The sequence below is a fragment of the Sus scrofa genome, chromosome 2, assembly GCF_000003025.6.
Source record: "Sus scrofa isolate TJ Tabasco breed Duroc chromosome 2, Sscrofa11.1, whole genome shotgun sequence".
In the NCBI taxonomy this organism is placed as follows: domain Eukaryota; kingdom Metazoa; phylum Chordata; class Mammalia; order Artiodactyla; family Suidae; genus Sus; species Sus scrofa.
Genome location: NC_010444.4, coordinates 103,461,875 through 103,481,523, shown reverse-complemented (window position 1 = coordinate 103,481,523; position 19,649 = coordinate 103,461,875). Strand labels below are relative to the sequence as shown.

The following is a 19,649-nucleotide window of genomic DNA, read 5'->3' as shown; positions in this document are numbered from 1 at the left end:
TCATAACTTCATCTATATGCTAGGTCACTCATTAATTATTTCAAAAGGAGACAAGTTACATTTACCAAAAGGAGCAGACGTAAGGTTAAGGAGTATCAAGGGAAGCGCTTTTGGCCAGAGAAGATGAAAAGCCTCTGAAAATCTAGCCAGTTGGTTTTAATAGTACTAATGATCCTTTCTATCAATCTTGAGGATTGAGGGTTATTAGTATGTGAAAATGCTGCATTATCAGCCAAATCATACAAATGGATTTAATAATCTGCCCAGTAAAATGCCTCAGTTGCTAGGCAACTCAGAACAAACTACCCAAACTATAATTATTCTTTCCAATAGCAATTTGCATACAGTTAGTCATTGCTCTTCTGCAATGAAATGCCCCCACCCAGTATTCAAACATGCATACCATTACTAGGATGTATTTTCAGCCTTGAAAGGGTGATACATGGATCAAGTCCAACTGCCAGACTTCAAAAGCCCTCCTAGGAAGGAGAAAGTGGCCTTGAGAACCTTGAAGGGGTTTACTAGGATTATATTTAGGACTGACAGACCAGTGATCATAAACCTTATGAGCTATAGTGGGAAAAAGTTTCTAAACACATTTCTAGATATCTACAATATCATTTTTATCAGGTGCTGAGTGGGCACGGAATACTCATACTGGATTAAAGTAATTGGGCATTTATAGTTACTATAGGCCTTTTATTTGGTCCTAACCATATTTGTGAGATGAGATTAAAAAAAAAAATCATCCTTTTTTCTTCAGGCCTGTTTTTCACTTTCAGAAGCCAGCTCTGGAGCCTGAGCCTGCTAGAGATATTTCTTAACAATTTCATTAGAAGCATGTTTCAGCTGAGCACATTCTCAGGTTTGGGCAGGGGCAAGGCCTAAGGCAACTTGTTTAACTGCAGCATCAGCCAATTGATTCTCTTTGGCTCCCACTGAATCAGATTTGGAATGTCCCAGTATTTTAAAGATAGCTAGCTGTTTGGGCAATTGAATGGAGTCTAACAGTTTTGAGATTAGCTGTCCATTTTTTATGGACTGTGCAGAAGAGGTGAGCAATCCTTTGTTTGCATAGCATTCTAAAATCATGAGCCACTCTGAAGGCATAGTGACTATCAGTATAAATATCTATTTCATCCTTGGCTAATTGACAAGACCTAATTAATACATCATTTCTGTTTGTTGAGGCAGTTTTGTATCTGATAAATAAGAATGTTCAATTATCTGTTCCATCAAGGTTTTTTTTGGACCCAGCTTGATTAGGCCTTTGTTCATCCTATAAATAGGATCCACCCATTATTTAAATAAAATTAAATCAGCATTATCAATGGGAATTTCTTGTAAGTCAGTCCTAGGAGTGAGAAGTTAGATAGCATAATGAGGTCATGGATGTTGTCATCTGAGGTGATGGAAGTAAAGTTGTTGACTTAAAATTATTACATGGAGCCAAAATAAGACTGGGTGAAGAGAGTAACAGTACCTCATAAGAAGCCAATTGCCTCAAAAAAGAGTGCTGAGTAATATGAGACTTTTAAGAGACTCAACTGAGTGAGGAACATAAAAAGTTAGAGGAGCCCCATTACAAATTCCTCAGTAGCTTTGCATAAGAGTGCCATCACTGAACTAGCCCTCCTACAGAGCCCTGTTGCCACCTAATCTAACTGCTGACTACAATATCATGGATGGATGCTGGTCACCACACCTCTGAGTTAATATACCCAGGGTGCTTCCTTTTTCTTTATGCCCAAAAAGATTTAAAAAAAAAAAAGGTAATTCATAATTAGGCCTAATGCTGGAGCCATTCTTCTCTGGTCGGTTGGATTTAAGTAATGCATAGAGAGGTTGGGCCACAAGGGGAAAACTAGGCTCCCAATGCCTACAATATCCAGTTAGACCCAGAAATCCCCTCAGTTTTTCCTTTGTTTGGGGGAAGTGAGAAATCTAGGATTCCCTTAATTCTTTCCACATCAGTCAGCTGTTCTTCCATAGATATCAAATGGCCTACATAGTTCACAACTGGTTAACAGAACTATAGTTTGTCTTTGGATACTATAAAGTCCCTTAGAGGCTAATTATTGTAACAGATGGATAGCGGCGCTTTACAAGTCCTGTTAAGTTCCAGAACGCAGAAGCAAATCATCTACATATTGAATTAACACAGAGCTGCTAGTAAAGTGAACATCAGTCAAATCAGCTTTAAGTATTTGAGGAAAATGAGGAGGACTTTCTGTATAGCCTTGTGGCATAACCCATCCAAGTATACTGACCATCTTCCCACACAAAGGCAAAGAGATACTGGCTTTCTTCTTCCACTGGCATACTAAAGAACATTCTAAAGAACATACTACGTAGGTCTATTACTGAAAAACAACAGGTGTCTGCCAGGATGGCTGAGAGCTGGGGTTGAAGATTAAAAACCACAGGGTAGCAAGGGGTCACAATGTTATTTATAGCTCTCAGGTCATGAACAAACTTCCTGCCTTTTCCATTTGGCTTTCTTACCCAATATGGGAGTTTTCAAGGACTGGTTCAAGGAATTACAGGCCCTTTCTCAAGGAATTCCTGAAAAAGGGCTTATTCTATTTAATGTCTCTTGTTTAAGTGGATATTGTCAAACATTGGCGAAATTCTTGGAATTATCAATAGTTACTTTAGTAGGAGTGACTGTCTTAATTGTCCCAACATCTGGGGACGAATATGACATAATTCCTCACATAGTTGTGGTAGTAAATCATTATTTTCCTCCTGATCTGTTTGAGTTTTCGTTTTTATAACCATCAGTTTCTCAGTAATTATGTTCTGACCTGCATCTACATTTTATAAATCTAAAATCATTTCATCCTTAGGTGAAGAGGCAATATGGACATTATATGCCTCTAAAAGGACTCTCCTATGAAATGAATTGGAGCATATTTCACCAAAAAGAAACATGTTTTCTTGTGATAGTTCCTAGCTGAAAACTTACAGGCTCTGATTTAAGAACATGCATAGGGAGTTCTCACTGTGGCTTAGGGGTAACCAACCCAACTAGTATCCAGGAGGATGTAGGTTTGATCCCTGGCCTTGCTGGTGGGTCACCATGAGCTGTGGTATAGGTCACAGAGGAGGCTTGGATCCCACGTTGCTGTAGCTGTGGCATAGGCGTAGAATAGAAAAATTTGAACTGATGGTTTACTTCAAAGGACTTTTTCCCAGTCTATTTGGGAAGATTTTTGGTAAAGAAGCTGTGGGCAATTTCTCTAGATGTCTGGTGGTCTACAGCCTCATGTTTATGAAAATCTTCCATAGGCATCTTCTAATTTAGCCCTTTGAGCAATTCTTTTGCTTTACCTTCAGAGACTAGTAAATGTATGAGGTACAATTCTAAATACCCGGGCTCATAAGTTCTTACTATAAGATTAAATAATTTAGCAAAACCCAAAGGATCCTATAAAATATCTGTAAAATCCTGAATTAAGTTCTGTCTTCATCCAGAGAGTACAGATAAGAACAGGTTCCCCTATGTTGTGGGCTTCTCCTTAAAGGGAGCTTGTATTACCTTGGGGCTGCTTTTCATTTTCTTCTTTGGACTCAGTAGATTTTTCTTCTGATGTTGGGGAGGGAGGGCAGAAAAATCAGGGCAGGGGAGAAGAGAGGATACAAAAGAAGCAGAGAAGAAGAGGAAGAGGAGGAGGAAGAGCAAAGTTTTCTGAGGTTTTTTCTAATTTAGCTTCCATTTCTAATAATTTTCAGTTTGTCTCGTTCAGTGAAGCCACTTTATTATTTCTCCATGTTGAGGTTTCCAGATACCAATTAAAAATGCCTCCCATTCTGGTAGTTTCATTTTATAGCCAGCTTTTTCTAATTGAACCTGCAAATATACCAATTTAGGTAAATCAAAAGTGCCCCATTTTGGCCATCTCAGGGACAAGTTATCTTTAGTCACATCTCCTCATTTAGTGAAATGCTTGCTAGTGTTAATATCATAGGTGTTATACATGAACCCAGGTGGTGTTCCCACAGGTGGCTCTCTGCAGGTTGCTATACTGCCTTTGAAGCATCACTTCAAACAGTAAAAGAACATATACTACCCATTATGAATTTGGTAGCCTAAGTCAGATAAAACCTGAATGACTTTCTAAGGACAATGTGATGGCTTGGATGTGTACTGTTTCTGAGTCTAGCAATCCACAGAGTTACCCTTGGGTCTGTTTGACCCTATGATGTCTCAGTTTCCCCTTCCGGCAATCTGAAACCACTCCAGGATCTCTGAGCACTAAGTGGTCAGTCTGTCACACTCCTTGGATGAGCAGTATTTACTTAATGGCTGTAGCGGGTTTCACTTTGGGACCTCTGCCCATCATGAGGACCAATCCTCAGACACGTCCACTAGGTTCTCAGTCATTTGAGAGTGCTTTGCAGCTGTAAGAAGCACATGTTACTTTTCTTCAGAATTGAGTAGGCTCAGTCCCTTATGTCACTAGCAAACAGTTTGTTCAGGCCATCTATCAACTTGTTTTTCAATTTAAGGTTAATTTAATAAAGATGAGTGACCTCTGTTTCTCTACCGCCTGTCTAGATACCCGTAGCTTCTTGCCTAGGAAAATGCACTGGTGCCCCTGAAGACTACAAGTCTTAGGTAAAAACAGCTCACATAAAATTTCCAGAGTAGTCATTTAAACAAGGAGATTCCCCTGTCAGGGGAACTCACCAGAACACCTGATACCGAGCAGTTGCTGAGGCTCAGTGGGCTTTGTGCTGATACCAAGTGCAGGTTCCAGTCTTCATCCAAGTGTCTTCTGGTGGGTGTCTCTGCTCTCCTGCCAACTGTGCTGTGGAAATGTCTACAAAACTTCAATGAACAATCAAGCTAAGAAGAAGAAAAGAGATTTTATTCAAACCAAAGTGAGGATTATAACCCAGGATACAGATTCTCAGAAGGTCTGAGAATGGTTCTACCAGTAAAGAAGCTAGAGATTCAGTTTTATTCATTTTTGAGACAATTATGTATCATATGGACAGGTTCACACTGTACATAAAGGTTATCAAAGATGTTTTGGTCAGCTATGTACAAAAACAGTGAGTTGTTATGACAGTGTGACCCCTGTACAGAATTGGGAAGGAATAGTAATCTTAAAAATTACAATCCTGGCATCAGCATTAAACGTCCATTTTTCTTGAAGGGTGATTATACTCTCCTGCCTTGAGAAGTTCTGGTTAGTGTAGAATGTGGATGCTCATTGCATGTTGGGAAAGGCCTATCACAAACATAGGCATGTTACATGTGTTTTAATTCTGATTTAGTTTGTTCTGCTGTAGAGAAATTTATGATTTTCCCTTGTCAGGTGGCAGGTGTGATTTGATCATGTGTGGCTTGAACAACTGATGAAAATTTCCACATAGAAATCAGTGGATGACAAGAAATGTGATCAGAAATTCATGAAAAATTCAAGGTTGGAAATCACATTAAAGGGTGAAACTGTCATGACGGTGGATGAGTTGGCTGAGAGAAAATACGGCCAGGAAGAGGAAGGAACAGTTAGGGGGGCAAGGCAAGGAAACCATAACTAGAGAGCTCAGAACACAAGGAGGATCCCAAGAATATGACACAGCAACCAAGGAGTGATCAAGAACGGCAAATGAAAAATGAATGAGGATGATGATTGAGAAAAACCCATTGGAATGGTGGCTCAGATTACAGCTTTTAGAGACCACTTAGCTTCAGAAGAAGGTAAAGGCTGAAACCACACTGCAGAGAGCTCAAAGAATTTGTACATCGTAAATGAATGGAAAACAGCTAATGGAAAATGTAGAAGCTTGCTGTTAAAAGGAAGAAGAAAAACAGGACAGTGGTTAAGGAGGAAGGGAGGGATTAGAGGTTGAAGAAAAGCTTTTATTACAGTAGAAGAAACTTGAACATACATATTGCTGAACAGGGGAAAAGTGAGGAAATGACAGAGGAGCAAGACTCTGAAAGAGGCACATGGAAATAGGGTAGAATTCTATTTTTATTTTTAATTTCTGTATTTTCAGAGCTGCACCTACAGCATATAGAGGTTCCAAGGCTAGGGGTGGAATCAGAGCTGTAGCCACTAGCCTACGCCATAGCAACATCAGATCCAAGCCACATCTGCAACCTATACCATAGCTCGTAGCAACACAGGATCCTTAACCCACTGAGAGATGTCAGGGATCAAACCTGTGTCCTCGTGGTTTCTAGTCACATTCGTTTCCTTTGTGCCATGATGAGAACTCTGGGTAGAGTCTTAGCTTTGGACATAAGCCCACAAAATATGCCTTGTGTATTTCCCCTAAGTGCTTCAGAATGCCCCTGGAGGATATAGAGCAAGAAAGTGATATGATCCAATTTGCATTCTGAGAATTTCACTTTGCTGTATGGAGGATAGATGAAGCAGGATTAAGATGATGCTTATCTTAAATATACACATCTAATACTGGTATTAGAAATGTGTCCAGTGGACTTTTCATTGTATTCCAGAGTGGCAAGTGGATTGGGGGAATCATAATTTGAAACTTGAAGCTCAAGAAACCCCTTCCACATTTCTTAAATTCCAGGGTGCTGGGTGTAAGTGGCTTCTCTAAGTGCTGATGTAGAGTAGTACCTAATAGAGTAGACTTTGATATTGGACAACTTTGGATACAATTCTTGGTTCTGCGATTTACACATTTGGTGATCTGAAAACCTCTCTGAGCCTCAGATTCCTTCTCTGGAAACCATAGATTTAAAAACTGATTTCCTCATTTTTTATTATTTATTTGTTTATTTATTTATTTATTTATTTATTGCTTTTTAGAGCCTCACCTGTGGCATGTAGAAGTTTCCAACCTAGGGGTCAAATTGGAGCTGTAGCTGCTGGCCTACACTACAAGCACAGCAACTAAGGATCTGAGCTGCGTCTGTGACCTACAGCACAGCTCACAGCAATGCCTGATCCCCCACCTACTGAGTGAGGCCAGGGACCAAACTCGAATCCTCATAGATACTAGTCGGGTTCATTTCTGCTGTGTCACAACGGGAACTCCCTCCTCATTATATTTTTATGAGTACTAATGAAATATCAGTATCCCAACGACAGTTATACAAGAAAACTTTTTATTCCCACATTTTTTCACTACCCAAACTATTTGCTTAATATTTTTATATCGTCTCAATTTTTAAAATATAATATGTTCATCTTAAAAGGAAACAAGTATGAAAAAAAAAGATAAGTGCAAAAGTTAGAAAGTTCCATGACTTCGAAAAGAAAAGAGCAGCAGAAAAAGAAGAGTGTGAGATCAAGACAGAGATAAGTGGGTCTGGGGCTAGTGTAACAGGTCCCAAGTCGAAGACAGGAACACAGTGAGGGCAGCAGGGGCCTGGGTACCTGGCAGCAAGAGGGAAAAAAGCATGTGCCAGCCCGAGGGTGGTGGAGGGATGCAGGCTGGTGATGGGACTCCACTGAGGCTGCGGTATAGAGGCCCTGCCGCTGAAGGATGGTGACTGGGTGAGGGGTGTGACAATGACACTGACTGGGGAAAATCTTGGGCACTCAAAGACGAGAGGAGCCTGAGGAGGGTCTGCAGGGAATGGGAAAGTTGGGAGGCCAAGATTAGTCTTGAAAGAAGAAATATTTATGTTACAAAAGCAAGTGAGGAGTTCCCGTTGTGGCTCAGCAGAAACAACTCTGACTTGTATCCGTGAGGACGCAGGTTTGATCCCTGGCCTTGCTCAGTGGGTTAAGGATCCAGTGTTGCCATGCACTGTGGTGTAGCTTGCCGACAGCTAGGATCTCATGTTGCTGTGGCTGTGGCCAGTGGCTATAGCTCTGATTCGATGACCCCTGGCCTGGGAACCTCCATATGCTCTGGGTATGACCCTAAAAAGACAAAAAAAAAAAAAAAAGGAAGTGAATCCTAAGGTTTCAAGAAGCATAAGGTAATGTGACAATTGTCAGTTGTGCCACTTGTATTATATTCTGTTTGACCTGAATACAATTGAGGGTAAGAGAGGTAGCTCTGAAAGGCCCAAGGCCGCTCAAGAAATAAGTAACAGCCAAATGGTGGGAAATGGAGAAGGTCAAAGTGAGACTCCTTCCTGGGCATGGGCCTGGAGAATGGCTCAGGGAAGGTCTTGCAAGGAGAATTCCTCTTCTTGTTTGATCTCTTGGTAGCTTCATATCCTTCTTGGAATGAGGCAGGGTCTCAAGAATCATATATATGGTGGCTTCAAAGAAGGTGACCCTTGCCATTAGGAAAAGACCATGTTAAAATGTAACAAAGGAGGTCCTTAGAACTCATTAGCTACTGGAAATCAGACATTCACCAGGTAATGGTGGAGTCTTTTAATACCCTTTGTTCATAACCACTCAAATTTCTATCAAAGTTCCAAATCTCATAGCTGTCTGTCATCTACTAAGATATCTGCTAATACCTGTCTTCTGATGATTGGTGGCTGATTAGCTTAGCTGACATCCAGGTCACCCTTGTCTTGATTGGCAACTTCATTTCCCTGATAAGAAGGCAATTTTTTTTGTTTAAAAGTTTTCTTTTCATTGAGACATGGCACTTATGTGACAAGGTCTTAATTAAAAAACTTAATAGTAGTGACTACGTTTTATAAAGATGGAGGTAGTCCCCTCTTTATGGGAGTGATTTCCTGGTTTGAGCAAGAATCACAATATATCTTGGTTCACAAATCACACAAGTTGTTTTAGAACAAGAAAGGTATTGGGATGCTTTAAATTGTAAGTTATTTTGATATTAAAAGTACTGGGCAGGGAGTTCCCTGGTGGCCTAGCAAGTTAAGGATCCAGCATTGTCACTGCTGTGCCTCAGGTTCAATATCTGGCCCAGGAACTTCTGCATGTCACCGCACAGCCAAAAAAAAGTACTGGGCAAAATTACCTCTGAGTAAATGCCATAGACTTTCCACAGGACATTGCTTTTTCTCTACTCCCCAGTGGAGTGTTGAGCATAAGGGCTTAGGAGTTGATTGGTTTGGGTCCAGAGCTGTGCCATGCATTTATGTCAGTTAATTTCCGTTGCCCTCCATTTCCTCATTTGCAAAATGAGGATAATTAAAGTACCTACCTTGAAGGGTAGGCTCAAATGACATGATATGTGCTAGGGCTTGTGGTACATACTAAGGTATGGTATGGATATGCTATGGTATATGCTAAGTGCTAATATATATTAGTCATTACTCTTACTGATAGTGACTGACATTAGCAGCGGCATCAGGGAAACATTGCCAAAATATCTTCTAGGATCTTTGAAACTGCTTATGAACTTTGAGACTATCTCCATGAAATCAGCAAGCATCAATTGGAAGCCACTTAGATTTTTATCTAATCTGCGTCTCGATCCACTGGGGTTCATACTGTTCTTCATAAAATAAGATAGTCCTTCATTTTGCCTGAGAGTTAGTTGGAGATTGCGCTGCTGACGTATCCGTGTGTTCATCATCTCTGTGACATCAAGAGCTGGCAGGGAAAACTCACACCAGTGCCAACTACTTCTGGATGCTCAGCAGATAATCAGACCAGTAGATCCCTTGGTCATGCACCTCTTCTCACATCACCTTTGCTATGAAATGATTGGAGGCAGTGTTTTTGGTATTACAAGTAATCTTACCTTAAAAATTATAAGAGTTTACTTGCACAAAACTAGGTTCCAATGGGGCAGTGCCAAAGCAAAAGTAGTTAGGAGCACTCCACTGACAGTTGCTAGGGCAGGGCAGCTTGGGTACTTTTATAGAGAAGAGGCAGAGCAAAGCAAGAAAATTATTTGACTGGTGATATTTTAAGCAGATCAATTATTTGGGAAAGACTTTTGTTCCCTGATTGTGATTTCCTGTCCTTAGGTTTCCATTTCTTAACCTTGAGGCATTTACAGGCTTAAGCAGACTGCTAAGATAATAGAACCACCTCAGGCTAATGGTCTCCTTGTTTAATTCATTTAACAGTGGGAATTTATTAAAGGATTTTTGGCAGCTCAAAGAATTGTAATGAGGGCTGTAGAAATAAACAGACTTAGAAACTTCTCAAAGGACATCACCCACAATTTAGCAACAGAATCATGTCAGGATTGTGACCTTATGACAGTTGCTTTCAATAAATAGCTAGATGCCTCTGCCTACACTATTTTTTTAAATTGTACAGTGGCATTGTTTAATTATAATTATCATAAATTCTTTGATGGAGAGGAAATCAGAATCAGATGTAAGACTTCAGCATTCCAAGAATGATGTCAAATGACCCCCTTCATGGTGGATTATGCACTCATTTACTATGAGATATATTTCTTCTCCAGGATTCCTTGTTTGTGTATCAATTGTAGATTTTTGGTTTGCAGTTATTCTGAAGTTTTGATATAAGAGTCCATATGTATATGAGATTGTTTTAAGTTGTTCTCTTAATTGCAAGTTCATCTCCAGTGTCCTGCATTTGTACCCACCTCTTCTCATGATTTCTGATTTTGATGGTATAATTGTGAATGGATGATTTCATATCTTTACTGTATATACACCTTTACTGGTGAGCCTTGTCATTTGTGTAATTTTTGTCTCCTGTTGCTGTCTTTTCTTTCCTGCCTAGAGAAGTTCCTTTAGTATTTGTTGTAAGGCTGGTTTAGTGTTGCTGAATTCTCTCAACTTTTGCTTATCTGAGAAGGTTTTTATTTCTCCTTCAAATCTGAATGAGAGCCTTGCTGGGTAGAGTAATCTTGGTTGGAGGTTTTTTCCTTTCATCACGTTAAGTATATCATGCCACTCCCTTCTGGCCTGCAGAGTTTCTGCTGAAAAATCTGCCAATAACCTTATTGGGGTTCCCTTGTATGTTACTTGTTTCTTTTCCCTAGCTGCTTTCGAGATTTTCTCTTTGTCTTTAATTTTGGTCAGTTTGATTGATACGTGTCTTGGTGTATTCCTCCTTGGGTTTATTTTATATGGTACTCGTGCTTCCTGGATTTGAGTGAGTGATTCCTTTCCCATGTTAGGGAAATTTTCGGCTATTATCTCTTGGAATATTTTTTCTGTCCCCTTCTCTCTCTCTTCTCCTTCTGGCACCCTTATAATACAGATGTTGTTGTGTTTAACATTGCCCCAGAGTTCTCTGAGACTCTCTTCATTTGTTTTCGATCTTTTTTCTCTTTTAGGTTCTGCATCCATAATTTCTTCTAATCTGTCCTCCACCTCGCTTATTCGTTCTTCTGCCTCCTGTATTCTGTTGTTAGCTGCTTCTAGTGCATTTTTAAATTTGTTATTGTATTCTGCATCTCTTCTTGTTTAAGTTTTATATCCTGAATCACTTTGGTCAGTGTTTCCTGTAAGTTATCCATCTTTGCCTCCAGTTTATTTCCAATGTCTTGCATCATCTTCAGCATCAACAGTCTAAAGTCTTTTTCCTGGAGGCTGAGAATCTCCTCATTGCTTAGGTGATTTTCTGGGGTTTTTCCTTTCTCCCTCATCTGAGTTATAGTTCTCTGTCTTTTCATTTTTATAGGTTTTTGGTGTGGTGACCTTTTTATAGATAATAGAGCTTGTAGCCTCTCTTACTTCTGGCATCTGCCCCCCTTGTGGCTGAAGTCAGTATAGGGGCTTGCTGTAGGCTTCCTGATAGGAGGGGCTGATGCCTGCCCACTAGTAGATGGAGCTGATTCTGATCCCTCTGGTGGGTGGGGCTTAGTCTCTGGATGGAATTAGGGGCAGCTGTGTGCCTGAGGCTCTTTAGGTAGCCTGTTGACTGAGGGGCGGGGCTGTGATCCCACCTGGGTTGTTGTTTGCCCTGGGGCTTCTCAGTGCTGACTGATGGGTAGGGCCAGATTTTCCCAAAATGGCCACCTCCAGAGAAAGGCAACTGCTGAATATTCCCGAGAGCTTTGCTTTCAATGTCCTTCCCTCACAACAAGCCACACTCACCCCTGTTTTCCCAGGATGCCCTCCAAGAACTGCAGTTAGGTTTGACCTAGGTTCCTGTGGAGACCTCGCTCTGCCCTGGGACCTAGTGCACGTGAAAGTCTGTGTGCACCTTTTAAGAATGGGGTCTCCATTTCCCCCAGTCCTGTGGAGCTCCTGCGCACAAGCCCAGCTGGCCTTCAATGCCAGATGCTCCAGGGGCTCTTTCTCCCAGTGCCAGATCCCAGCATGTGAGGGTTTGATGTGGGGCTCAGAACTCTCACTCCTGTAGGTGAGTCTCTGTGAACCAGTTAGTTTTCGGTCTGTGGAGCTTCCCACCTGGGAGGTATGGGGTTGTGTTTATATCACAAAATCACCCCTCCTACCTCTTGATGTGGCCTCTTCTTTTTCTTCTGGAGTAGGGTATGGGTTTCCAGTCCATTTGGGTGGAGATTGCTCAGTTTTAGTTGTGAATTTTGTTGTTCTTAGGAGAGAAGTTGAGCTCCAGTCCTTCTATTCCACCATCTTAATCCAGTCTCCTGCCTATACTATTTTTAAAAAAAGAACAAAAAAAGGAAGGGGGAGGGGGATAGGATGGGGAAGGGAGCAGGAGGAGGGGGAGCTAAGGAAAAGTGCTTCAAAGTCCTACATTAGTGTATTAGATTGGCAGAACAACTTAGCTGGAAGGAAGGCTAAGTATTTGAGTCTAACTTCTTTAGGGCCGTTGGGCTGCAAATGCAAGACAGTCATTCAGACATCGGTAAAGAGCCACCAAATTACCCAGTCCCTGTAGACTCTTCCACTTCCCTTTTCATTCCACTTTCCTGGAATCAGGATAATTCCTTCTCCATCAAGTCTTCCATAAACTGACTCTTGCCAAAGGAAACCTTCCTGATGCCCTAGACTACATTAGGTTACCGGACTGTAATTCACAAGGCTGGGAGCCATGTCTGTCTTGCTGGGGGCTGAGTCCTTAGCATCTAACACAGTCCTTAGCATCTATCTGGGTGCTTGGCACATAGTAGCTGCTCAGTAAATTTGTTAAATGTTTATAAGCTATTTTTTCTCTTCTGTAAATCCAGCCTAATACCACCATAGCCGAAAACCCCAGGCTCATTTATAATTAGGACATGTGAAATGCAGTCATAATAGTAGATGATATGTATTGGGGGCTCCATTTTATCTCAAAATGAAGCTAAATCTTACACATGGAATGCCATTCTATGTCAAGCAACTACACTTTAACCAGCCTAACTGCTCAAGGCAGACAATATGCTGGCCATCCATTTATACCATTTGGACTGTATACCATTTATACAAATTTCACATTTGAAAATCCCCTTTAGGCAGTAACACAGACCTCTTGACCTTACTGACTTTATGAAGCTGAGGCCAGTAGCTCGGAGTCATAGAAACCAGCCAACATTGATAATGCCACAGATACTACCAATAATATGTTATTTTTGTTAGGCTTGCTTACACTTGAAAAAGCTCTCATATATATTATACCATTGATCCCAGAAAAATACTGTACAGAAATCATGGCATGTATTACCACATTTTACAGATGAGAAAACTGAAGCTCAATAAGGTGAAGTAACTTGCTGGGATCTTAACAATACCAGTGGAAAGGTCAAGGCAGGTGTCTAGCCTTCTAGCTCTGTCCAGGGTGTTCTCCACGTTATGATGCAGCTAGAATGACATTCAGGCACTGTCCCCATTCAGGAAAGATATGAACAAGGAAGCTTGTCCCCACAGAAAAGAATATCCTTCCTGGTCCAGCCCATCTTATTTCACAGAACAGCCCAAGGCAGCACAGCAGCCAGCAGAACTGTTCCCTGGTCTCAACATACTCTTGCAGAAGAGCCACTAGTAGCTGAGCAATGAAGCTGGAGACAGCCTGCTGTGCGCTGCTGCCCTGTGGTTCTGACGGGCTTTGTGCTCCAGTAGAAGAGAGCCAGCCTGAGAACAGCCTTCAGGGGGCAAGAAGGGTACCCCTGTGTGGCTCAGAGACCAAGTTAGCAAACATCCGATACTTAATCCAGGCTCTGTGCTAGTCATGGGGGTCCAGAGATGAAGAGAAAAGTTCTGTTGCCCAGCTTTTGTGTGTGTGTGTGTGTAGGGTCATCTGAGATCAGTTTCATCTTTTTCAATTGGAATGTAACAGCCAGTGATAGGTTTTGGCAGACCAGTCTTCAGAGCCAGGCTTCTTAGAATTCTTTTGTGGTTGATACTGTTTGATTTGAATGTGCCTGTGAGCAGGGACACAGGAGAGTTTTAAAATGAGAATATCTTGCTGGCATCCCATTTTGTTATTCTTTCTTTTCTCACTTTTATTCCCTCGTTGCCCTTCCATTCTGAGCATGAAATATTAGCTGTAGTGACTATTTATTTACATACCATGATTATTCTAAGTTAGGGCTTCTCTGGGCTCTATTAAGACAGCACATCTAACAAGTGAAATGTTGGCCCGGGGGAGTTTCGTCAAGCCCTGTAAATCTAGTTAACTCTGTTACTGAAGACAAATACTGTCAGGCAAATTTAAAGCTCTGAGATATATGAGAAATACTCAGTAATCTTTGGCATAAACCCCAAGTCAAATGGATCATCATGTTATTAGTTCAGGTTGTTAGGTGCAATTAAATGATTGTACCAGTGGCTCATGTTTGCTGTAACCAAACTGATCTCCCATTGTGGCTTAACAGCAAAAACAGGTAGATTCTACAGTTCAGCCTCTTTGTCCCTCCAGCCTGCTGTCCTGCTCTTGTTCTCGTAGATTCCTACCTCACCTTTGCTTTCTGACCCATTTTAAATGCATATTGGGGACCTGAACTTGGCTTTATGTTTTGATATGATTCTTTGTATTTTCCCTCTGACCCTCATTTATTTTGTTGCTTAATCTCTGCCCTGTCCTTAGGGGCCTTCCATCTATCCCTGGCTATAACACACATTACATTCAGTTAGAATTAAGAAAGGCTGAATAAATATCACTGAATACATGGCTTTTACATTTAAGGTTATTGTTTTTTTGTTTCTTGGTTTTTTGTTTTGTTTCATTTTGTTTTGTTTTGTTTTGTTTGTCTTTTTAAGGCCGCATCTGCAGTATATGGAGGTTCCCAGGCTAGGGGTCTAATTGGAGCTACAGCTGCTAGCCTACACCACAGCCACAGAAATGACAGATCCTTAACCCACTGAGCGAGGTCAGGGATCAAACCTGTGTCTTCAGAGATTCTACTCAGATTCGTTTCCATTGAGCCAGGACTGAAACTCCACTTTTAAGTTTTTTGTGAACTAATGGGAAAGGAGATCCTGTACTATCGCTGTGGTTCTATCTCTAATTACTCAAAAGGAAGAGGCATGGCATATAGTGTGGTAATTATATAGCCTTCAAAAACAGACCACCTGGATTTGAAACTCAGGCCTGCATTTCTTGGCTATGTAACTTTGGGAAGTCACTTAATTCCTCTGTGCTCAGTTTCCTCATCTGTACAGTGGTGATTATATAGCTACTTTACAGGGTTGCATAAGATTAACAATTTCAGTTACATTTTTATTGTTATAGTTCATTACGCAAAAATTTATTGAGAGTTTTCTATTTCAGGCATTGTGCTAAATATTGAAGGTCAAATGAGCACAGATGTAGTTTCTTCCCTCCCTCCAGTGGGAGAAACAAACAAAAAGGCAGCTATAACCTGATGTGATAAGTGTGTGGGAGGAGTAAGACAAGATGTTTTGCGAGCACGTACGGGTCTGCCTCAACCCAGCCCTGGGCAATCCAGGAAGGCTTTCTTGAGGAAGTGATCTGACACTGAGTCCTAAAAGATGGGAAGGAATTATCCAGGAAGAGTGGAGATCACATCCTAAGCAAAGAGGTGGAATCTGGTGTCAAATTTCTCAAGCTGCATTAGACTGAAATATAATATCCCAAAAGGTTAATAATTTGTCTCTTTCCAAACTAATGTCCTTTAAATATTTGTTCAAAATGTATTTATAGGGAAGATGACTACCACATAGGAGGAACGGAAAATAGTTTTTTTTGCAATCATCCCAGCAGTTCAGCTGTGACCCACAGTCCTTCCCAGCACTGTATTTAACAGGACCCACCCACCCTTTCTTCCTTCCTTTCTTTCTTTTTTCTTCCTTTCTCTTTTTAGGGCCACATTCACAGCATATGGAAGTTCCCAGCCTAGGGGTTGATCAGATCTACAGCAGCCAGCTTATACCTCAGCCACAGCAACACAGGATCCGAGCTGCATCTGCACCTACGCCACAGCTCATGACAATGTTGGATCCTTAACCCACTGAGCAAGGCCAGGGATTGAACCTGCTTCCTCATGTATACTAGTTGGGTTCGTTAACCACTGAGCCACGACAGGAACTCCATGACCCACTCTTTCTCAAATGATAGAAACTCAAGCCTATTGCTTGAGGTCTCATCCTATTTTTCACCTCGGGAATTTTAACGCTATTCCTCCTAACTCCACATAGTGGTCTTCTTGACAAAATTCTGTGACATTTCCAGCAATATTTTAGTTAAGGTTACCTTAAAATTATTTTATACTCAGTACTACACACATACCACAGACCGGTTAGAATGACAGCTGCCTTAGTGCAGAGCCAGGCCTGGTTGCCCTGCTGGGCCAGGCATTAAAACCTTCTGTTTCTGGTTGGTGAAATGCCCAGTGTGGGCTGAGCTGGGTTGAGGAACTTCTGGAAGTCCAAGGGGAGAAATTAGGGAGGCTAGAATGATGGTCTGGAGACTTGTGGGCTCAGGAAAACCATACAGAAGTATTTCAACATTTTAGCTACTGGAACAATTGCACTGTGCATATCTGTTAAATAGTAGTCTTGGTTTTGGCACCTATCAAAATGTAGTGCCATAGTCAGCCACTTAGCTCTACTGCTTTCTGAATCCCTCTGTGGGCTTCTGTGATACTGAAGGAGATGGGCAGGGGCAGAAAGGCAGATAGATAGTCCACAAGTGATATGCTGGGTTTATACTAGAGAAGGATAACATAAACCACAAACATGTGTGTGTATATGTGTGCATATGTATATATGTACATTTGCACTAATTACCAGAAAATTGAGAATTCCCTTCCTCTGTATACGTCTACTCCCTTTTACCCACCAGACCAAGAAAGAGAGGTCTTAGAACTCAAATCCACTGGACTATGAAAGCAGATCTAAATGTAACTCGAGCTGTTGAATAAGTGGGGAGAGGTAGAAATAACCCAAGGGTGGCCAAAATCCTGCTGCCATCTCCTCTGGTGGTGAGCCAAAACTTCAAGACTGCATCACCACTTTTTTTTTTTTTTTTTTTTGAGCAAAATGTCTGGTTGCTGTTGAGTCATGGAAAGAACCATACTCTTTAGCCTAAAATCAAAGGAAGCAATTCACCAAGGAAGCTCCAGAGGGAACATACCTCTACCCACCCACTTGGATTGGTTTTTCCTCCAAAGACTTCCTGATACACAATAGTTTGAAGAGTGAGAAATTCGATGTCTCCTGTGAAAGTAGTTTTGACAGAATTTCTCTTTACATTTTTGCAGCTCAAGTTTATTGGATACTTCTTCAACTTCCCTTATCACTGATTGAAATTATGGTTTTCTACAGGCAAAAAGGCTTGGTGGTGAGTACATTCATTTAACTTGTCGTAACAATGATGATACAGACATGTAGTCTGTTCGCCTATCCTGTGTGATTTTTTTTTTAATGCTCATTCACTCGAATGCATTAGAAATAAACTGAAGCATATTAAACTTTTAAAAAATATTTTAATATTTAAGAGTTTAGTTGAACGACAGTTTGAATGAGGAAGCATCAGACCAGAAGTGGCAAGATATACTCTACCAAGAGGAGCTAGGGGAAAGAATTTCATAGATAAAAAGTAGAGGCAAAGCAAGGAAATTATTTGATTGGTTATAGTTTAAGTGACTGCTTTATTGGGAAAGCCCAGTTGGCTGTGATTGGTTGTCCTTAGCTTTCCATTTTTTAACTTTGCGGTATTTATAAAACCTGTAGGTTTTGGTTTGCTTAGTAGGTTGCTAACATGTTAGAACCACCTCATGCTACTGGCTTCCTTGTTTGAGTAACTTAACATATGTATTTGTGAATTGGAAAATGAGGTCAGTGTATCGTGGAGGTTGTGTGGGTTCACACATAATTTTCCTCAACACATTCGTGTTTCAAAGCCATTAGAGCCAAGCTTTCTCACAATTCGAGAAAAAAACTTGACAGTACCTTAAAACTTAATCTAAAAGTTAAAAATTCTGCAGAAATGCCTTTCCTTTGTATGAAATGTGGCTTGTTCAATACTTCAAGAATCACTGCATTTTCTGTGTTAAGTAAGCTCTCTGGGGAGTTTCAGGTAGAGAGGAAGAAGCTTAAAGACATTTATCCCATATTAAAAGAGAAATTAATGGCAAATTAGGTTGTTCTCAGATTGTATTTTAAATTTTGGTTAAATTTATGAAAGTGCTTGTCTTCAAGGACATTCATTTCATTCAGTGCCAGATTTTTAACCCATTGAGCAAGACCACGGGTTGGACCCTCATCCTCTTGGATGCTAGTCAGGTTCTTAACCACTGAGTCACAACGAGAACTCTGAAAGGACTGAGATTCTATGGCAAATGCCCATGGAAATTTAACCATAGTAGCATAATTTCTTTTTTGGATTCTTGTTATTTTTATTAAGGTATTGATTTCAAAGCTACATTTAAAAAATTGAGATATACTTGATATACAACATTAGTTTTGGCTGTACAGCCTAGTGATTCAAAATTTGTATCGATTAAGGTGCAAATTAAGTTATTATAAAGCATTAATTATATTCACTGCACTGTGCAATATATCCTCTGTTGCTTGTTCATTTTATATGTAATAGTTTGTACCTCTTAATATCCTACCCTTATTCTGCCCCCACCTCCTCAGTGGTATCTAATTGTTCTCTATATCTGTGAGATTTCTGTTTTCTTATGTTTGTTCATTTATTTTGTAGATTCTACATATAAGTGGTAAATACATTATTTGCCTGCCTCCCTCAGACTTACTTCACTAAGCATAATACCTCTAGGTCCATTCATGTTGCAAATGGCAAAAATTCATTCTTTTTATGGCTGAGTAGTATTCTATTGTGTGTGTGTGTGTGTACATTGTGTGTGTGTGTGTATGATGTATACCACATCTTTTTTATCCATTCATTGATGGGCACTTAGGTTACATCTGTGTCTTGGATATTATAAATAATGCTGCTATGAACATTTGGATGCATTTATCTTTTTCAATTAGTGTTTTCATTTTCTTCATAGATATTCCTAGGAGTGGAATTGCTGGATCATATGATAGTTATATTTTTCTTTTATGAGGAACATCTGCACTATTTTCCGTTTGTGGATGCACAAATTTGTATTTCCACCCACAGTGTATGAGGTTTTCCTTTTCTCTGTATCCTCAGCAGCATCTGTTATTTGTGGTCTGTTTGATGATAGCCATTCTGACAGCCATAAGGTGACATCTCATTGTAGTTTTGATTTGCATTTCCCTGATGATTAGTTATGTTGGGTGTACCTGTTGACCATCTGTATGTCTTCTTTGGAAAAATGTCTATTCAATTCTTTCCCCCATTTTTAATTGGGTTGTTTGCTTTTTGATACTGAGTTGTATGTACTGTTTATATATTTTGGATATTATCCCCTTTTCAATCATACTATTTGCAAATATTTTTTCTTATTCTGTAGATTGTCTTTTCATTTTGTGTATAATTTCTTTTGCT

General features: G+C 40.4%; 1 long non-coding RNA gene across 1 annotated transcript in view; it reads left to right on the top strand.

Annotated features, from left to right (window-relative positions):
* The window catches only part of LOC110259692, a 49,664-nt gene extending 30,673 nt beyond the window's left edge, over positions 1-18,991 (top strand). Inside the window, exon 3 of the long non-coding RNA XR_002342061.1 lies at positions 17,428-18,991. This is a non-coding gene — a long non-coding RNA (uncharacterized LOC110259692). The remainder of the gene's footprint in view (positions 1-17,427) is intronic.